The sequence below is a fragment of the Hyaena hyaena genome, unplaced genomic scaffold (genome assembly GCF_003009895.1).
Source record: "Hyaena hyaena isolate Hyena2069 unplaced genomic scaffold, ASM300989v1 scaffold_240, whole genome shotgun sequence".
Lineage (NCBI taxonomy): Eukaryota > Metazoa > Chordata > Mammalia > Carnivora > Hyaenidae > Hyaena > Hyaena hyaena.
Genome location: NW_024080873.1, coordinates 681,601 through 704,019, shown reverse-complemented (window position 1 = coordinate 704,019; position 22,419 = coordinate 681,601). Strand labels below are relative to the sequence as shown.

The following is a 22,419-nucleotide window of genomic DNA, read 5'->3' as shown; positions in this document are numbered from 1 at the left end:
CCAAAATCTCCCAATGTTATTAGTGCCCATCATGTCACTCTCCTTGATTTACCCCCAAAAAAGACCTAGGCAAGACTATTTAGGCAAGCTCTTGGGAAATGAGACAAACCCTAAAGAAGCTAAATACGAAGATTTCATACCACTAGGATATCAATTATGTACATCAAACTCAGTCACAAGCCAACTGAAATTATTCTAATTAAGACTATATTTGGTAGTATTACAAAGAAATCATGGGCATGCTGAACGTCAAGGTGACATAGTCCTCTGTGTGGTAGTTCAAGTCCTTTGCAGCGAGGCCCAGCCTACCTTTCCAGTCTTCCTCTTTTGTCACCCATCAATCTCCCTGTGCTTCAGTGAAGTGCATCAATTCCCCCCAAATATGCCCAACATTTCCCAGCTATGCTCTGTCCTCCCGTCCCTTCCCTCATACCTTGATATCACTATTAATGTCCTCTCTTAGTTCAAATCTGAATTTCATCACCAATTTTGCGGCCTTTCCAGACCACAAAGCATTACCCTCTCTCCTCCTTTTACCCTCCCAAAGCAGTAATTGCCAGAAGCACAGGTGTGACGCTTAACAGAGTTCCTTATCACCACGCATTCAGGAACGTCATGTGTAATTTCCTTCCAATCCTCAAGGACAGAAACATTTACCCCAGGAACACAGTGAGCACCAAGCGTCAAGGGCTTAGGCACACCTGGGTGTCAATCCAGGCTCCATCTCAGACTAACCAGCCTAACTCTAGAAAGTTACTCCAATTCTCTGGACCTCGGGTTTTCTTCCAAACACTGTGAGGATTAAACAGGATGATGTACATAAAAGACACAGCACAGATCCTGGCACACATAAGTTCTCAAAAAGTTACTGAAGTGAGGCAGGAAATCTACTCCATGAAATATCCAACTGTCATGTAAACTTTTCAGATGAAAACAGAAAGAAAGCACCAAGGAGAGATCCCTGGATTTCAATTAGAAGACTCAAGTCCATGGCCCCTGGACTAAGAATTCTCTAGTTTCCATTTCCTTTCCTTTTAAAAGAGAGAACACCATCTACCCATCTGTAAGCATGGCCGTCAAGATGCAAGACTATATGTGTAGGAATGTAAGCATTAGGCATTTTTCTTATAGGCAATGATGATGATGTACATGAAAGTTGCTTAGACCCTCCCCAAGTGCAAATATGGTTATGAAGAGGTATACTGAAGATAGGATTATAAACTTGGAAGTCTCCTTGAGCCCACCTCAGGAACATTTCCCCAAAACTGGCATCAGAAGTAAATCAGGAATGAGGACTTTCACCTGACTTTACAAGTTTCTCTGATTAAAAAAAAAATGAAAACGCCAAACAACTCAGAGTAGCTTCAGTCCTGCGTCAACTAACCACCTGCCAACCTGTCATGAATATTCAAATACCCTGAGCCCTTGGGAGAGGGTATGCCACCAAAAGCACTGACCACGCCCCCCGCCCCAAACAGAAGACTCATATTACACCCATGATATTTCCAGACTGCAAAGCAGTCTTTTCAGAACAGCACTCTTCAGTGTCCAGGTTGTTTGGGATTAATCATGCCAAGGTCATTTGAAGGAAGTTTATTCTGTGGGCTGAGAAGTTATAGCTGCTCCTCTATACACCCTTTTGTATAATTCATTTTCTCTATTCTGCATGCAAATTGCTTCTATTATAGGAAACAGCTGTTAGTGAGCACATCTTCTCATTGAAAGTTTTAGATTTTTTCCCACCCTCTAAAGGAAATGATGTTATGTATTAATATTCTGTAAAAGTCTGGTTTACAAGAAACTATTTAACAACGCATACCTCAATTATTTTTAAATGCAATATTTTCATAAATAATGATGAACAATGTGTATAGAGCACCCTGCTTTCTTCATTAGAAGCAAACCATAGAAACTTTTTATACACACTCAACATGCTAGAAAACCAGTAGCAGGACAAATACAAACTCAGTGTTCTAATCTGAAGAAAGTCAAACCAGGGGAAGTAGTCCGTTAATTTATTTATTCAAGTATCGTATAACCTAAATCATTAACATGGGTTTCTAACCTAGTTCTTAAAAAGAAACAGGAGTTGAAACTAAGAAACATTTTAGCCAGTGGGGATAGTCCATGAGACATAAAGTAATTATTGTGAAACTAATAGGACCACCTTTGAGTCCTGGTTTCATTCAGCAACACTTCTTCATTAAGAATCCCTGTTCTGGGGAGCCCAGGTAGCTCAACTGGTTTAGTGCCTGACTTTGGCGTGAGTTCCAGCCCCATGTCAGGCTCGGTGCTGACAGCTTGGAGCCTGGAGCCTACTTTGGATCCTGTGTCTCCCTTTCCCTCTCTCTCTGTCACTTGCGGTGTTGGTGTCTATCTCTGTCTCTGTCTCTCTCTCTCTCTCAAAAATAAATATTGGAGGGTTGGGGGGGCGGGGGAGTAAGTACACTTGTTCCACAATCACTGGCCACTATGTCACCTTCTTAAGATCGAAGTGTCCTAACCCCTTCAACTCACTCTTCATCTCAATTGTTTGAGAATCAGATAATCTTAAGATCTATGTAATAATAGACCAACTTTCAGAAGTTATTAAAGGGATAGTCAGCTTCAGAAAGCCATCAATTTTTTTTAGGTGACAGTAAAATGGGGGATTCACATCCATTCTTTCAATATGCAAATTAAGTCAGCAGAAATCACTGGAAGCCCTTATTCCTGTCAAAATCCAGCCCAGGTGTTAGCTCTTTCAGAACATCTCCCTTGTTCCTCTTCTGAGCTTCTCTTGCTGCACAAATCAGGTTGGTGTATTTACAGACTGGCAGATAACATTCACTCACCTCTCAGACTCCTCCATGGGACTGAGCCCCTTGAGGTCAGCAACCCCATTATTACTCATATCTGTAACTTTGGGTACTAACAATGAACCAAGTAAAGTTGTGTTCAGCAAATATTTGTTGAATGTTCCATGTTGCCACAGACGAGTCTTCTTCTGAAAGCTGAGTGCCCACCATGGAGCTGGTTCTCATTCTGATAGTACCAAATTTCAAGAGACTAAGTTAACAAATCGAGCCAGAGGACTTTCAGTGACATTTAGAAACTAACATTATATAGCCATGAATGGCATGTCTCCAATCTCCTTCCACACTCTACTGTTCATGTATTCCAAAGCTCTAATTAGGAGGCATTTTCAAACCATTCTCTGTTCAGGGGCACCTGGCTGGTTTAGTTGGCTGACTGGCTGACTCTTGATTTTGGCTTGGCTCATGATCTCATGGTTCATGAGTTCTAGCCCCGTGTCAAGCTCTGCAGTGACAGCAAAGCCTACTTGGGATTTCCTGTCTCCCTCTCTCACCCTCTCTCTCTAACCCTCCCCTGCTCTCGCTCTCACTCTCTCTCAAAAACAAACATAAAAAAAAAAAAAAAAGAACCAGGGTGCCTGAGTGGCTCAGTCGATTAAGTGTCCAACTTTAGCTCAAATCATGGTCTTACTGTCCCTTACTGTCCATGAGTTCAAGCCCCACATAGGGCTTTGGTCTGACAGCTCAGAGCCTGGAGCCTGCTTCAGATTCTGTATCTCCACCTCTCTCTGTCCCCGCTTGCTCTCTCTCTCTCTCAAAAATAAACATTTAAAAATTAAAAAAAAAAAAGAACTAAAGAAAATGTTCTCTGTCCAAGTAATCACATATACCATCATCTACCAGCACACAACACTCATGCAGGAAAGGAACAGCTTTCAAAATGTATGTAAATAATGAGCAATAGGGGTGTTTCCCTAAAATAGCTCCTCAAAAATAGGCACATTACCCATAAACATATGTACTACGATGCTAACTCTATATACCCTGACCATTAACTAAGTTGAGCAAAAAATCTATCCAAGGAAGGAAAACACATGAAGGGGGGGAAAGGTCATGCTTTGATTATCCCAGAGTAAGTCAAAACCTTACTCATTACCTGAGATTTTTAATATGCACCATTTAGGAGAAAAACCCTTCAAAAGACCTGTGCTTGGTACAGGGAAATAAATGTTTGTGACGTGAATAGATTTGTGCTTATATTATAAAGTTCATGTACATACACAACAAATATGTTTAATTATTTAAAAGATCCCATCTTTTAGCACTGAAAAAGAAAAAGAAGTTCTTATAGATCCTTAAAACCCTTATTTAAAACTTTAAAAAAAATATCACTAGACAACAGTTTTTTTCTCCTAATCCTTAGGAAAACAGCTGGTAGATTCCTCTCCAGTCTGTTGGCTTATACACTATGATTTATGCCCATCTGAATACTTTTTGTTAAGGACACGGCTCACTTGCCCATTGATAATTATTGGTTTTGCTTTATTTACTGTGCTGAGCCCTTCAGGAAGGAAACACACCAAACGCTATACACACACTGGTCATTACCAATGCTTTGTGCCAAATGTCCCTTCCAGTTTGAGCATTTTGGATTCCTTCCCTTCCTGCTTTAGTTTTGCCATTTCCGAGCCCCCAAGAACAGTGAACCACGGTGCTGCCTGGCAGACGCCTCTGCCCTCCAATGTCCTGCGTGAGCATTTAGAAGTCCAGGGCCAGCTTCTAGCGGTCTGAGCGCTTCACTGCCACTGAACATGGCCATGCCTAGATATGTTACACTTGTGACATTTTGAAACGAACATTTTGAAATCAACAGTTGGGTTTTTTGTTTCTATAAGCAGACAGACAGACACACACAGACACACACACACACAAGAAGATTCTGCCATTGTTTCTACTCAGCCCATTTCAAAACAGGTATTTCTAAACAACAAAACATATTTTTCCCTTCTGAGTCATTTCCTCATTTCCCTGAAAAGGGACTAAAGGTAACATCAGGCAATTTTTGAATTCCATTGTGGAGGTTTTTACCTTGTTGTGGTTGTTGCTGTTTATAATTCAAAAAACTCAATTCTTAAAACCCAACTGCTTTAAATGCAATAAAGAACTGTGGCCATGCAAGGGGCGCCTGGGTGGCTTAGTCGGTTAAGCGTCCGACTTTCGCTTAGGTCATGATCTCGCGGTTAGTGGGTTCGAGCCCCGCGTCAGGCTCTGTGCTGACTGCCAGCTCAGAGCCTGGAGCCTGTTTCAGTCTGTGACTCCCTCTCTCTCTGACCCTCCCCCTGCTCACGCTGTCTTCCTCTCTCTCTCCTAGAAATAAATAAAAATCTTTAAAAAAGAAAAAAAAAAAGAACTGTGGCCATGCAAGAGAACAACTGTCCAATTAACTTTCACTAAGTTTTATGAAACAAGCTAGATACAGTTAGCTAACTGGACAGATGTGGAACACTTTCTTGCCCACTGGACAGAGGTGGAACACCTCTCAAGGACCAACTCAAATACCATCTTCTCTGGAGAACCTTCTGCCAATACTCCAAAACAAAAATGGTAGTTTCCCTCTTCTGGGTGCAACCTCTGTTCTCACTGTTCCTATTAGCTAATCTCACTATACATACTCCTTACAAGCTCCATTCTCACGCCTATTTAATTCTATGCTTCCCAAAAGCTATCTATAGCCGTGTCTCCGGACACTTCTTATCTCTGAATCCAGCATATCATTTCCAAAATGGAGTTGAGTCAATGGACATTAACTTTAGTGTGAACTTCAAAGGCATAGATGGAACAAGCTTGACAGCTGAGAAGAAAGGCCTAAATGGCAAGCCATGAATGAGCGAAAGCATGAGGAAAGTTAAACAGCATAATGGAGTCCTCACTATAAGCAGCAACACAAAAAATGATGAAGAAAAAACAGATAATATGGATAAAGTTATACTTGTATAGAGAACCTCATACTATACGCACTCAGCCCAGGGGGACCAAAAAAAATGGATTACATATATAAAAAAGGGATCATTAATGTTGAAATGTTACAGGAAAGCCCTCGATTTTGAAAAAGAGTTCAAGATTCCAAATTGGTCATGTTGAAAAAACCTTAATGGTAAACATAAACATGACTTCATTTGTTAGTAACTTGGAATCTTTACCTACAGACTGAGAATATTCCTAGCCTCTCTCTCCAGAGGGTAAAAAAGGGAAGGATTTCATTTTTAACGTATGCATAGTTTTAGCTTTTGGAGCAGTTAACGGTTACAGTTAGCAAAGCTCATTTAGCGGAGGTTGGAACAATCCATTCCACCTTGAGAGCACAGAACCATGATGTTAAAACAAGATTGCCTTCAGGGCACCTGGGTGGCTCAGTCAGTTAAGTGTCTGACTTCGGCTCAGGTCATGATCTCAGGCTTGTGAGTTCAAATCCCACATCAGACTCTGTGCTGATGGCTCAGAGACTGGTGCTTGTTTCAGACACTGGTGCTTGTTTCAGATTCTCTCTCTCTCTCTCTCACTACTGCTGCTGCTGCTGCTGCTGCTCCCTCATGCTCTGTCTCTGTCTCTCAAAAATAAACATTAAAAAAAAAAAAAAAAGACTGCCTTCATAATGATTTCTTTAAGGAATGTCATAACAAATGAGCCAACAAAATACAAAAATGGCCCCAAACTAGACAACATTATGAATTCTTAGGAAATACTACATATAAATATTCAAGCTTCAGCTTTCACTAAAATTGATAGCCCTTCTGCCATCTTGCCCCAAGTCGCCTCGCGATAACTCAGTATATGACACTGCTTCAAAAGCTGGCCTAGGGGAAATGTATTTCTGAGCTACTTTGATAGGAAATAGCAAAAGTATGTCTTCAGAAAAAGTTCAACCCAGGACTAACTTAATTCCTTCACTGAGAATTATTTGAATGGAAAAATCTTCAGATTTCTTTCTCAAGGATGAGAAAGTTAAATAATCCTTGGGCAAAATATTAAAGTTAAACCTTGGGCAAGATATTTTTCAGAATACCATACTTCAGAAGATCCAACTGGAAAAGTGACATTAGCTACATGGAAAATGATCTTCTAGAAAAGTAAGGAAGAATCTCTCAAAATTTAGCAGAAACATCTCCATTTCAGTATGTATTACTACATCAAAAAGCTGGCCATCGGAGCCACAATTTCCCCTTTATGGCTTTTTACTATATAACCAAATATATAAAGAGCTATTCAAGAATCACATTTCCTAAAATAATCGCCTCGTGACTTCTGCATGTAACAGAAGTAAACAACACTGGGACAGCCTCTGGCGTCAAAGCCTTACCGTGTTTTACCCCCTGTTTTATACTTGGCCCAGCTGTCACTAAGCCTGGTGCTGCTTTTTATTTAAAGGGGAAAAAAGAAACTTAACATCTTTGTTTACAAAATTATCTTATTTCCTCATTCACAGTAATTCATTTTTTCTCACTAATATTAGCCTAATCCATTCTAACAGGAGCTGTATAATCATAGGACTACCCAGATAGGACAGAATTCTTGCTCTCAGACAGATGATACTCTAGCCAGAGACACTGTCCTCTGAGTATAGATTCTGTGCTAGAGACAAGACAGAGTAATGGACTTGACCTCTGCACGTATTAAACTTACATCCACTGATGGTAAGCAGGTTGTTGGGCAAGGAGGAGAGAGAGAACACGCATACAAGAAAATATTGAGAAAGTATTGAGTAACTAGCGCTATGGTGGAAATCAAGCAGGCTGACATGAGGGAAATGGAGACCTCCTCTTTATTTTAGATTAGTATTCTCTCTCTGAGGAGGTGACATATAAGTTGAGAACTGAAAGAAGAAAAGGAGCAAGTGTTGGATAGGCAGGGAAAAAACGCTATTTATGATGCTTACGAGGAAGATGTGAACACAGCTTAAGGAAAGCCTGTCCTTACATTAGCCTCTAGGGCTCTCTAGCTCCTTCCTGCATCTGCTCTCCAAGGGGAAGACACTTCCCCCTTCCAGAACATGGCCTACTTGGACTTCTCTTCTATCCTGGATTCGGCATTTAACACTCAACATAGGTTTGGCTATTATGATCTCACAACCCCATTTCTCGAATCTTAAAGTCTCCTAATGCTACCAACTGCCAAGAAAACAACACATCTGCTTGTTACATCTTCACTGGGATTCTTCATTATGAAGGTTTTATAGGTAGGTATCATTCTTGGGATTTGTACAACCTAATCCTAAATGATCTATATGTTTCTTTAAGTCTGTTCCTTGAAACCTCAGAGTTCTTAAACACAGTACAGAAGGAACTGTCTGGACTAAGGAACACCACCCATTAAAAGTAGTGGATTTTAAATGCAATTTGAGAAAAAAGATCACAAATGCAAAGCTGTCTACTCAAGGAGAGGGAAACAGCACTATAGGGGGGGAAAATTACAAGCGTCAGGAGAAAAGGGAAGAACAAAAGAGTGACGCCATTCAAAATACTGTAACACATAAGTGACAATCTTCTCAAACACATATATTTCGTTTTAAAAGCATACTTTTCGGCTGAAATAAAATTCTTTCTTTTACTAAGCACACGGTGTGTAAAAGCCACTTTTAAATGTGTTGCCCCCATCTTTTCTTGTACAGCACACAATTCCATTTTCAATACTTGCTAAATTCATACTTGGTTAATTAATTTTTTGCCTAATCCCCTTCCATAGTAAAAACAAATGCTTCCAGGGAAGGAATCACAACTGTTCCAGCTTCAGAGGAAGACTTCAGAGCAAGATTTCTTTTCAGTATCTTGTGGATTCTACTTAGTTTTTCCGGGAAGCGCTTGGCACAGAGATAGCCTATTCTAAGTATCTTAATTGATTTAACTCCATTAAATACTACAAATGAAGACAGAATAGGGGTAAAACTTATATGACAGCAACTGTTTACACACTGTGAATACAGGAAGGCATTCCTGTGTAGCCTGACAATCTTCCAATCTTTCCAAATAAACCAGAGAAAAATCTTCCATCACTACCCTTCTAAAAAGCAAGGGTTGTCAAACGTAGGTTCCAGGAACCCTACCACCCTAGAGTGTATATTGCTTTTACCAAAGCAATGAGGTGTTTGCCCCCAACAACGAACAGTTAAATAGTCTAAGGACAGATACTGAGTTTTAGATACAGTATTAGGGTCCCTTTAGATTATGTGAGGGGGGGAAAAAGTGCAACTCACTGCTAAAATAAAATCTGGTACTACTGTTCAAAAGTACATTATAAAAATTAACCTGTATCATTAAAGTAAATCTGCTTTTACAGAGGGGCACCTGGGTGGCTTAGTCGGTTGAGTGCCTGACTCTTGCTTTCGGCTCAGGTCATGATCTCATAGTTCTCAACTTCCAGCCTCACATCGGGCTCTGTGCTGACAGTGCAAGGCCTGCTTGGTATTATTCCCTGTCTCCCTCTCTTTCTGCCCATCTCTGCCCGTGCGCACACTCTCTCTCTCAAAAATAAACATTAAAAAAAATCACTATAATAAAGATCCTCCTAGCACCCTTATCCCTCAGGAAATTACAGGGATTTTTTTTTTTAAATCTCCTTTAACAGAGTATGAGTTTTTTTTGCTTGCTCCTACCAAACATAGTAGTGATCTACTATTTTCTGCCTACCCTGATTATACAAGTGAGCTACACTGATTTCTCACCTTGATTTGTAGTTCTAAATATGGGCTAAATGTCTATGGACTAAATAGAAAGAAATAATAATAGGAGAAAAACGGTTTCTACTATTCCTTATAGGTCAAATTTTACAAAATACCTTCTGATTAACAAATGCAATGCTAATTGCATGGTACCTCTCATGGTCTCTGAAATCCAGGAATTACTTAGTAGGAGGAAACAGTACAAATATAAATGAAAGAGAAATCACAACCAACACAAAAACTATTAATAACCAGTATTACAGATAAGAACTCACAAACTGAAAAGCTTAGGAGACAAACCAGGAAGAAGGAGAGAGAGTCCGTCACTGGTTTAATCATGGCTTATTTTTTAAATATATTTTTTTATTTTTTAAAGTTTATTTATTTTGAGAGGATAAGAAAGAGAGAGCGAGAGAGAGCACCCGCAAGCAGGGGAGGGGCAGAGAGAGAATCCCTTGACATGGGGCTTGAACTCATGAACTATGAGACCATGACTTGAGCTGAAATCAAGAGTCAGACACTTAACAGACTGAGCTATGCAGGCGCCCCAATCCTTGTTTTAAGAAAGCAAGTATGATAGTGCCTCGGAAGAGGAAGAAAAGAAAATTGTAATGTGTAGGAATGACTCTAGAAAAAGCTTATGGGAGAAGATTTTAATCAGTTTAAGCTGGAGTGCATGAGAAACACTCCACTGGATGGGTAACTGAATTAGGTATTTCCTCCCGGTTCCTTTCCATCTTGATTTACCAAATAAACACATTTTCTAAGAGCAAAGAAAAAAACTGAATATTGGCAAAGAATGTGAGAGTCAATGGACTAGCAACTTTAATCTCACTTGGGAATAACAGAGAATCACTTACTTTTGAGGAGAGAAGTGAAGGTATACAAATAATGCACAAGGCACACTGACCATTGCTCCAAATTAAACCAAGTAATCCAAGGAGAATGGGAAGTGCAGAAACCAGAGATGAAGTATGAAGAAAGAGGAGGTTAAAATTGCCACTGGACCCCAAACATAAGCATGAAAATTCTCAAGTAATACTGCTGAAGCTTATTGTATGAATCAGAGAAGTAAAAATAATTTACTATTTTAAATCTAGGACCTGTTAAAAACTTTAACAGGCAGCATTTTGTGGCAGAGAAAATTACATGTAACATGGAGGCAGGGCTTAGTGGTCAAGAGCCAGAACTTTTAAGAGCCCCTTGGTTCAGACTGCACCTTGGACAGTCACATTAGACATTCTGTTCTCTCAGTTATAAAACGTGGAGCTAATGCTATTACCTACATCACACAGCCCCTTAAACTTTAAGATATCATCCATGCTAAAGGCAAAATGAGATAATCCCTATAAAGCTTTAGACATGTTCTGGCAACTATAAATCATCCAGTTATCTAATGGCAATCGAATATAAACTATAAGCATTACAGAACTTATTTTGGACTTTCACAAAAATCCATCCCCCCCAACACACACACACACACACACACACACACACACACACACACAAATTTAAACATACATATTTACAATCAAGTTCAATTAAACATTCTTAGATCTGGTTTTATTTTTAGCCTTACAGATTCTTTCTTGACAGGGATAAGTGAAAAAAAGAAAATATTCTTTTTGGAATTCTTTCAACTCAATCTACCACTAAAAGCACTAGCAGTCGGTCCACACTGTCCGCCCACTTTTAAACTCATAAAGCTCTAGTTAGCACAGACTGTGAAAAGGCAGTAAACAAAGCTTCCAAGGTTATGTATTACAGAACAGCAACACAGAAATACTGCAATAAAACAAACAAGTAGAAAATACAAATGTAATCTGAATTTTAGTCTTGTGGTTATTGCAAAAGAAAAAGTAGTAAGGAATCAGGAGATATGGTTCTGGTTCTATTATTACCACAAACTGGACATAGGACCTTTGGAGGGTCCCTGTAACTGCTCACTTCAGACCTCCTCGGTCACGTAAGGAACGATTGATTACACATCAGACGTGGCTTCTACGTCTGATCTTCTATTATTCCAATGACAAGTCATATGTACCACTTCTATCTGAACTGGAAAGCAAATCCACTGTCCTTTTTAGTATCACTGTTTACTCACAAAACATCTATGGGTTAAACACCTCATCTGCTATAACACAACCAGGAAATTAGGACAAAACAAACAAAAGAACAGTAAAAACAAAGATTCGGAATGACACAGACTCTTAACAATTGTTTCTCGGTAAGAGTTTTTCCTTAATTAAAGAAGAATTTTATTTTTATTAGACCAATAGATAAGTGATATTTAATTTCCTTAATAGGCTGCCTCATACCAAAAAAATAATAATTCTATAAATTAGATTTCCATCTTCTTGTTTCCATCGCAATTATGAAGTCAGATTGAATCCACTAAGACCCGGTTTTACATGTATAAATCAAACTAGAAATTTGATTTCTCAAGAACTCGATATAATGTGGTTATAGCAGCGTATCAACTCAAGTATTAAGGAATGAAACATCAGAATATAGTGGCAGCATTTATGAGAAACACCATGCTCTTAAAAAGCTAAAGTAAAAAATTAAATCAATTGTTTGCACGTTAGGAATAGCACATTATGTAAAAAGCCCTTGAGTGTTATGATTTTACCATATACTGCACTTGTAACACTCTTGTTCTTAATCACACTGAAACATATTACATTGCTTTTTAAATGGAATGCACCCTGCCACAATGCACTCAATCTTAATAGTATTCCAGAACAGCATGCCCATATGAAAGATAGGTTGATGAATAGGTTTATGCCCTATTCAAGGAGATGAAACAGCTCAATAGAAAGATTAAATAAGGCTCCTGCCAGTGGTTGAATCTTAAAGTCAAAGAGAAGAACACAACTCAAACCAAATGTTACAGGCAAAGGTCAAACAAGAGAATAATTAAGACCCTCACTTGAAACGCCAGCTAATGTTCAGTCGTTCCGTGTAAATCAGAAGAAAAATTCCTCCTCTTACAGTGTGATCATGGTAACTTTCACTGAGTCAGTTCCAAAAGATAAATTATAAAACTGAACGAAGGTGAGCTAAGTCCCAAAACAACCTTCACAGGGAACCACTCTGATTATGAAACTACTGACTCTTGTATGCAAAATTACACATTAAAATCATTAATATCACACTTTTAAAATTAATCCTAGGTTTGTTAAATATCAAATATTAATAGAGATGTGAATTTTGCTAAGAGATTGTCCCGTTAATTTCTTTGTAGACTTCTGTTATAGCTTAATTCATTTATATATAACAAGAAGATGAAGTTTACAAAGAGTAAACCAGCAATTTGTTTCCAGAGTGCTTGTTTACTGGCTTGAACATCCCACCACCAGTCCTAACCCATTCTAACTAGGGATTTAATTAAATGGATGAATGTATTTTTCTCCATGTAAATCTACCACCTACAGAATGGAAACATCAACTCCGCTCTAAGAAGATTAGGGAAATGTAAAATAGTGCTAAAACAATAGGAAGAAGAAAAGTTGCTTATCATGCTTGTAAATATTTTGGAAGCACTGTAATCCCATCTGCAGAAAAGCCTAGTTTATTTAAATCTATCATGGGACAACAGGTACATCTGTGTTTCCTAAAAGTCGTTCTCCTCATGTGCTGTCATATCAGATGTTGAAAGCTCACTAATTTAGTTTCTCTTCCAAATGGTCAAATTTTTTGAATGACGACGCCTAACTAGGACAGCACTAAATGAACTAAGTAAATCATGTGAATTAATACACATATGCCTGCATCACGCCCCTGCAGTAAATACAATCAACCAGACAGACTACCAAGGAATCCAGTTTTTTTCTACTCTATTAATTCCTTTTCCTTGTTGTTCTATTTTTGTGAAGAAATATTAAGAGATAAACTCTAAGTCCACCTGACCATAAGCTGCGGTCAGGGAGGGGAGAAACAATAGAACTTGAAATATCACAGGAAGAAGTTTTTAATATTTTATAATGATGATTTATTTATAAATAAAGGCAACTGCCCTCACGCATACTCCCAACCCTCCAAATAAACACGTGTCATACACTGCACATAAATCCGTTTCTTTCCTACTTTTGACAAAGAGCAGTAAGATATTTAAAGACAGCATATTTCAAATAATTTCTTCCTCAGAGATAATAATAAAGGTATGATTTATTTAACACCTTTCACCAAGTCCCTGAAAGATCACTGATGTCACATAAATCCATAATATAAGGAAATAAGTAGCCCAAGAACCCTGCCAGCCACCCCTTTTTTTTACAGATGGAATATGACAACTTAAGCAATTTACCCAGAGGTCAGGGAGCTAATTCCTGGCATTCAATCAATAGATATTTATTAATGGTTCTATGCCCAGCACTCTCTGCTGGATGCTTGGATGAAAAGCTATTTTCCTCCTTGTGTTTATTTGTGTCTTCTTCTTTTTCCACAAAAAAAAAAAAAAAAAAAACCCACAAAAACTCTTACTATAATTTAAAAAAATGATGTTGAATGAAGTTAAGAGAAATTCAGAGAAGAGCAAGGTTTCTAGAATTTGAAATATTTAAGTCAAGGAGAACTGAGATCAAGGTTTCCCCTGTGCATACTATACACCTTTTCCTCTGGGGGGAAAAAAACCAACCCACAATACATTAATAGTTGAATTTTGTAGGAAAAAACAGATTTAGAGCTAGCAAATCTGTGTTCTCTGCCTGGCTCTGACATTTCCTAGCTGGAGTACCTAACTTTAGGCATGTTATATAATGTCTTTCTACCCCAGATTCTTCTATCCCTAAAATAACAAAAAGCATCACTGTGCATATCCAGTGTAGTATTTTAGGTATGTTATGAGAAAATCATTTTATAAAAGCTAAATTCCTACCAAACATTAGTCTTAACTCATGACTATTTTGCCAACAGCTATGCATACTTCCACTAAAAGGAGTCAAAGAAAAGATGCCAGTTAGCCAAGATTTCTGACTAACCAAGAGGTAGGTGTTAGACATATTAAAAACATAGTCCCTGCCCTTAAGAACACCTCCCACCATTTTCTGGGTATAGAATCTTGCAGGGTGTGCCTATTATGCACCATCACCAATAGCACAAGGAAAATGAAGACATCGAGAAAAAAGATTGATAACACGATTCTGCTAAACTATTAAAATAAAATTAATCATCTAAATTTGTGAAGTTTCTTAATTCTTTGACAAATATGGTTTGCTCAGACTTCACATATTAGTTTAACATCTCTGTCCTCACTCTATAGCTTTAATCCCAGCTTCGTTTAGATAATGTATTATGGCTACCAAAACATATGCTTCTAGAGATTTGTTTTGATATTAAAAACCCCAATATTATTTAACTCTATTAGGCTTTTCATTTGCCTTGAATTTATCGAGGTAAAAAAAAAAACTGTATTGATAAACTAACAAGCAAATTTTTCAAGTCACTAAGGGTTTTTTCTGGGGAAGGTTAATCTGTGATTCCCAGCATCACTACCTAATTATTTCCAATAAGTGTGTTGTTAAGCCATTCATTTACTCCTTCCATGAGCATTGCACTCTACACACTAGGACTAAAAATGCAAGCATGACAAAAATACGGACTCATCCTCAAAAAAAAACAAAAAAACTGTAGTTAAGTATTTTAGATCTCAATTAAAAATTTCAACTTAAGCCCCCCTCCCCACCTACCCCCAGGTAGGGGGATAGTGACATTAAATGGACACAAGTGCCCCATCCATTAGCAGTTGTTGAATATTCTGGACAGAGCAAACATCTATGGCTTTAAACTAACCATATAAAAAGCACATGTCTGTTTTCTGTTAAAAGGAAAAAAAATGCTCATAGGCTATAAAAAAAGACTAAGTAAACCAATTAGGCCCCATTAGTTTAATTACACTAGAGCAGTGGTTGCTGGATCGGCAATGAGCATCAGCTGGGAAACTCAGACATGCCAATTCTCAGTCTCTCCCCCAAGACCTCTTGAATCAGAAACTCTGGGGTAGGTAGGCAGGACCCAGAGATCTGATACCCCAAACCTTTCAGGCAATTCTGATGCATGCCCAACTGTGAGAGCTACTGCCCCAGACATTCACTCACACACTCACCCTGGTCCAAACAGAATGGCTCGCTTTGTGTGCATTGGTTTTTTCATTGCTTCAGTTACGTAGTTATTTTCCCCTCCACCAACTGGGTAAGCTACTTCCTTCATCCCATAAATGACACCATTTTCTAAAACATGATCATTTTTGAAAGGACTGAAGGATTGACTGTGTACGATGATCCCCTAAAATTTTCTAACACTATTTTAATAATACAAAGATTGTTATAACATTCAGTTTCACCAACAGTATTTTAAAAAAAAGAAGAACACAACAAAATGCTCAAGAGTAAGCTTAGGATTCTTTTTTTTTTTTTTTAATGTTTATTTTATCTTGGAAATAAAGCACGAGCAGGGGAGGAGCAGAGAGTGGGGGACAGACAGAGGATCTGAAGTGGGCTCTGCCTGATAGCAGCCAAGCCCGATGTGGGGTTACATGAACCACAAGGTCATGACATGAGCCGAAGCTGTACGCTCAACTGACTGAACCGCCCAGGCGCCCCATGAGTAAGCTTAGGACTCTTACTTAATGTGATAATAACACAAAAGGTATGTCTGTTTACTGCTCAAGCAGTCCCTGCCAGGAAAACATGGACGTGGTCATTGAAGGAACTTTCGAAACACCAGAGGCTGAACAACAGTTGTTTTTCATTGGTTGGCAAGAAGCAGCACTGGGTCTAAAATTCAAGCCTAATCCACCAGATGATAAGGCAAACTTTTCCCATAAGAAATGTCAAGAACCGAGTAATCCCATAATATCACTGCTATGAAAACCGTAATCCTAAAAAAAGAAAAAAGAAAAAGACAACAACAAAAAAACCCAACTGTGCTAATACACTCAAAGAGCAAAGTAGTTGCAGGCTGCTTAACGGTAATGGACTCAAAGCCTGGCCCATGTACAACAACGGAGCACGATACATAAATAATTATTGTGCAACCTGCAATTACTACTATACTTTCTAGTCATTGCATAAGAAGAATTTATGGTACCACCCTCTTGCTGTCTGTTCCTAGAAGGCTAGCGAGAATGCCCAATAGAAGTGTCAAATGCCTAGAGACATGGAATCAAGTCGATTCCTTTAACTGATGATAAAATAACCAGCCCCTTGACACACAGGGACTCTGACCTTTCTGCAGCTGCTTCTGATTTGCAAGTGTTGGCTGGGAGTATCTTTTTCTGTCTCTTGGCTCCTAAACTTGCAATATATCACTTTTGAGGACCTTGACATTATTTCTATAACTCTTTAATTATTGGGCTGATTTGAAACAAAAGATTCTTTGGTAACTTCAACTCAAGACCACACAGAAACTTTTATAATAACCTACTTAAATAAATGCATTGAGTAAACCGGCGGGAAGGGTTTGGAGTAGTGGTGAAGAGCTTGCCTCTGTTATAATGTAAATGGCTAGCTAAATTTAGAAGATTAGAACACCTCAAGAATTAGGTTTGGGTAGATATTGATGTCTGAATGCAGCTGTGAGTACTTTCATTTTCAATGACTAGATGACCTACGAGTAATATTTATTACACTAAGCCAATTATTTTTCAAGTTGTTGCTAATAAATGGACCTCCCTATCTTGTCAGTCTGCTCCCTATACACGAACCTCCTCACCCATATGCTACAAGCCTACCCTCACAGCCTTTGCCGTCATTCAGCAAAGAACTTGAGCAACACATCTTAGCCTCCATGCCATCCTGATTTGAGATCATCCTCTCTGATCTAGTTGTTAGCTAAGGAAGATAGGGCCCTATAAGCACTTTGACCAAAAAGGAGAAAAAAAGCACACCAAATAAGTGTCTTGTGACTTTAATTTACTAAGAGCAATTTTTCTCTCCACAGCCTGCAAACTGATTCTGAAGGCAACGACTATGAAAACAAACATACCCATTTACTAGAGAATGTTCTAAGTATTTCTATTCTAAATCCATCCAGACTTGTTGAATATTTTTCAGTGGCTGATAGGTGCAAAGAATAGTGTTCTAGCCAATGGAGGACTTTATTGTCATAAGTCAATATCCAATCTCATGGCTGACCTAGAATAACTTGATTCTACGAATTCACCAGAGGACTATAAGCCTATTATAATGGCCACTCATCAAGCCAAAAGCTTTGAAGCTACTTGACATTATGAAGCAATGGCAAGAGAAAAGGAACAAAAAGAATGAAAAATCCATTGCCTTAAGAGGTGATTCATGCATTTTAAAGGTCGGTATGATTTATACAACTTAAGGGCTCAAGGTGAAGTTATTTGTGCTGATGGGAAAGCAGTCTAGAAAGCAGAAATTCAAACACAGCAGAAATGCCAACCACTTGACTGGTAACGGCTATGCTTTCTACAGTAAGTTTTTATAATGTGAAAGAGGGCAGCTGAGCAGAGATCTCTCAATAATCTACCTTTAAAAAGGCACACATCACATACAACCATGTCTGTACAAAGTTTTACAAAGATTCACATGAAATCTCCCCTGCTACAAGCCATCCTGCATTTTACTAGCTTGATAATATCATTTCAAATTCTGAACTGCTGCATTAAAAATAAGGCACAATAAGAAATATGCCAAGAGCGTGTTAATGTACAATAAACAGTTTCATACAACTTGCCACTATTAGGCTGCTGTATTAAAATGAGTCATGCATTTTAATGACAATCCAACGGGATCAGAAATAGATCATTTACAGTTGATTAAATATGGTGCTTGGCTCATTTTTTAACACACACACACACACACACACACACACACACACACACACACACTGGTCCAAGGTACTTGGGTCAGGAATGGAAGCCCTCATTTTCACATTAGTTTTATGGAAAACTCACACTCGACATGCATTACTTTGATTTACATTACCTACCTTTTCCAGGAATTTGGCATGCCCTAAATATGAGGGTTACCAATCCACCAAAGTTAAGTCCTGCTCCAAAATACAGATATTTTATTTTGTTGGGCTTATTCAATGAGTTGAAGGTAGTATGCCAGTAAAGTCAGGGTGTTATTTCAGTTAGCAGAAAAACTATCCTACTGGAGCAAATCACATACTTTACTAATGCATATCTTCCTAAATATCAAGTAAAAGAATGCTACCTAAAAATTTTCTCAAATGTTCCAAAAGCAACTAGGAAATCACTATCCTAACATTAATGCTTCTATCTGGGGAAGACATTTCTGGATAAAATGCCTCGTGATAAATAAGGCTAACAAGATAGAAGGGAAAACTAGCATATACTCATTTGGGTGTGTGCCACCTTCTCTACAGGTACGAAAAATGCAAGTCAGTGAGTCTGTTTTCTACACAAGCTGGAGAGACCCATATCAGGGACAAACTTTTAAGCGGAGTCTCCAAGACAGCAACTTGACTTTGATGAATGTATCTCACAATCAAATATGTCATGCGGCAACGATTCTTCATAGACCTTAGCATACCCCACTCACACGTTCCTTTATTGTATTATGCAAATATGTTATAGCAGCAGTCACTTGTAAAATAGGAACCAAATTAAAAAAAAAAAAAAAAAGAATTTACATCTTTAAAAAAAAATAATGGCCCCTTAATTCAAAAGTCATGGAGGAACGGAGGTTAGAATAAATGATACAAATTAAACAAAAGTTAACAAAATTATCCTGGAAGCTCTGTGAATATCATACCTGGTTGGGATTCCTTAGAAATGCCAACAAAACTCAGTCTTCTAAGTATTTAAAATGAAAAACATTTTACATTCTAAGACAACATCTTACCATGAAGCCCCTCTGTATCTACCTAAAAATAAATGATGTCTTGAGGCACCTGGGTGGCTCAGTCAGTTAAGCGTCCAATTCTTGGTGTCAGCTCAGGTTATGAACTCAGGATTCGTGAGTTCTAGCCCTATGTCGGGCTCTGTGCTGACAGCTGTGCTCCCATGAGCCTGCTTGGGATTTTCTGTCTCCCTCTCTCTCTGCCCCTTCCCTGCTCATTCTGTCTCTCAAAATAAATAAATAAGCATTAAAAAAAAATAAGTGCCACCTTCATCCTAAAGACTGACATTTCATTAATTTCTCAACATTAAACACAAATTGTTCATTATGAATAGGATAAAAACGATCAATTAGCTAAAATACCACAGTTTAAATTCTATCAATTACTATGGAGTATGCTGAGGAATCTGTCCTTTAAAGCAAAACAGTCTTTACTATCTGTGAATAAAGGCCAGGCTTCAAAACCTATGGTCTTTTGTTTTTTCCATCATGCTATAAACATGCTATAAATAGTTTGACAGACAGGTTCACCTTTAATTGAACCAACTCTGACTACGACAGGGATGTGGACTTTTGTCTCCTCCCTTCCCTGGGGCCCAGTGGGATAAATGCCGGAGGGATTCCACGCAAGCTTTAGATGTCTTGGACTTAGGCTCTATTTGTTTTGGAACCATGGGTTTCTTTCTTATTAAATTCTTCTATTTGCCAGGAGAAATCTGGAACAGAAATGAAAAAGTCTAATGCGCTGACTTCAAGGTTTGTTCCATCAGTCATGATAGGAAATTTCAAGGCTTTTTTTTTTTTTCCTTTTTAAGGCAATGAACTTGACAAGGTGCTTACACTTTGTTGTTCTTTAAGTAGTGCTTTAGAGAGAATGTGAAACAGAGTTTCTGGTTTATAGTGACACCGGGCTATAAACTCTGATACAGTCTCACATCCCCAGTTACAAATCTTTGAAAGTAGACCCCCAAAATGGAGACACTACCACCCAGAACTGAGACTGACTACCTACCTATCTGAGCCTAACGTTCTATGGACTGGAAGGGTGCTAACATAGGATAGGAAAAAAAACTCAGAAACGCCCTCCTCTCCAAACTGCTCTGGGGCCCAAGCACACACAGAGGCACATAATTTCTCCCCAGGACTCAGTTCCTTCTATAATATGAGGGGCAGAGTTCGTATCTTTCCACCTCCACAGTCCTATGCTAACAACCCCGAGAGGGGTCCTGAGAGGAAGTAATCCTAATGGTATGAGTTGCACTTGCAAGCTCACTTTTACCCTAAAATGAGATGAGCAACCATGGGGATATAAAAACTACAAAGAAAATCCCAAAGAGAAAGGAATATGTTCTATGATTCCATGTTTCATAGGTTACTAACCATAAAACATTTTAAAGCATTTAGGGTTCTGGAGCGCCTGGGTGGCTCAGTCAGTTAAGCATTGACTTCGGCTCAGGTCATGATCTCATGGTTTATGGGCTGACAGCTCAGAGCCTGGAGCCTGCTTTGGATTCTGTGTCTCCTTCTCTCTCTGCCCCTCCCCTACTTGTGCTCCATCTCTCTCTCTCTCTCTCTCTCTCTCTCTCTCCCTCCCTCCCTCCCTCCCTCCCTCAAAAATAAACAAACATTAACAAAAAACCCTTTTTAATAAGGCATTTAGGAGCTTTTAAAAAAGATTTTATTAATTTAAAGTAATCTCTACAACCCAATGTGCAGCTCGAACTCACAACCCCAAAATCAAGAGTCACATGCTCTACGCAATGAGCCAGCCAGGTGCCCTGATTGAGGGTTTTTTTTTTTAACAGGGTCACAGAGGAAGTGCTGTTTCAGCCTTTGCCAACTTCACCCCCTATTTACAACTGCCCACGTAGGAAGTACAATCATCATGTGGGCTGGATTCAAATACAAGATACCCTCAGCCCTGCCCTAGAGCCGAGAGTGTGGCTGTGTGAGAGTTCCAGAACAACAAGGGATGAGAAGGAGCCCTGTAGCCCTCAGTGAGCTGGGAGTCCGACTGTGCTGGTGGTGGCAGCCGTCCTAGGGAACAGCATCCTAGGGAACAGCATCTTGCTCCTCCAGCCCTACGGTCTTCCCTCTGCTACGTGAACCGAGGTTAACACGATGTACTTTGCCATGTTTAATAGGGCTCTATAAACATTGCTGGCTCACACTAAAGAGGTGCACAGAGAAGGGAAGTGAGTTCTGTGAAAACAGAGCTGCCGTGTCTTATTCAGCCCTGAACTCTGGGCCCAGCGTGGTACCCAGCACGGAACAGGGGCTTGATAACCACAGGCCAAGTGACAGGCCCGCGCACCTCTTGAAAGCCAGCCAGAAAGGTAACTCAGAATTATGGCTGGTGAGCGGCAGGGTCGGACACCGTACCCCATCAAGGGACAACTCAAACTACCCACCATGGTCTTCGGAAGCCCTGGAAGGCCAGGCCCCAAGATTACCTCCGACATCCTCCCTTGCTCTGCAAACTATCACTGCAGTTTAGATGAAAGATCCGACTCAGGCAAGGTGAAAAGAGCACAGTGCTGGGAATAAGATGACTTGGTTACCAATTCTAAATCCACCACTTACTAGCTATGACCTGGGGCGAGTCATTTTAACCTCTCGGCCCTCCTCATGTGTAACGTGGGAATACTACTTACTTCACAGTCTAGTTGCCTTCAGAAATGAGGCTGGGTGTGTGTGAAAGCACCTGGAGAAGGAGGGATGGAGGGGAGAAGGGATGGAGGGGAGAAGGGGAGGAGGGGGGGGGAGGGGGAAGGGAAGAGGGCTGGCTTCTGCAGAGGTTACAGCCCCACCTCTAGGAACTCAGAACCCAGTTTCCAGAGAAGGCTGGGGGTGTGGAACTGCAGCTGTGTCCACATCCTTGAGAGACTATGAAGGAAGAGATTGACAGCATCTAATGACAGTTTGGATTGGAAGGCTCTCGATTAAAGAGATCCTGGTCTGCCCTCATCTGGCAGGGCCTGAATTTGTTTTCCCGTGTTATTCCTAACATGAGATTCCATAACATCTCTTTAATGACTGAGCAGAGGGTGGATAATTTGGAAGGAACTGCTTAAAA

At 39.4% G+C, this 22,419-nt stretch overlaps 1 protein-coding gene across 2 annotated transcripts in view; it reads right to left on the bottom strand.

The window, feature by feature from the left end:
- Positions 1–22,419, bottom strand: part of MLLT3 (MLLT3 super elongation complex subunit) — a 274,703-nt gene that overhangs the window by 122,865 nt on the left and 129,419 nt on the right. The window lies entirely within an intron of this gene.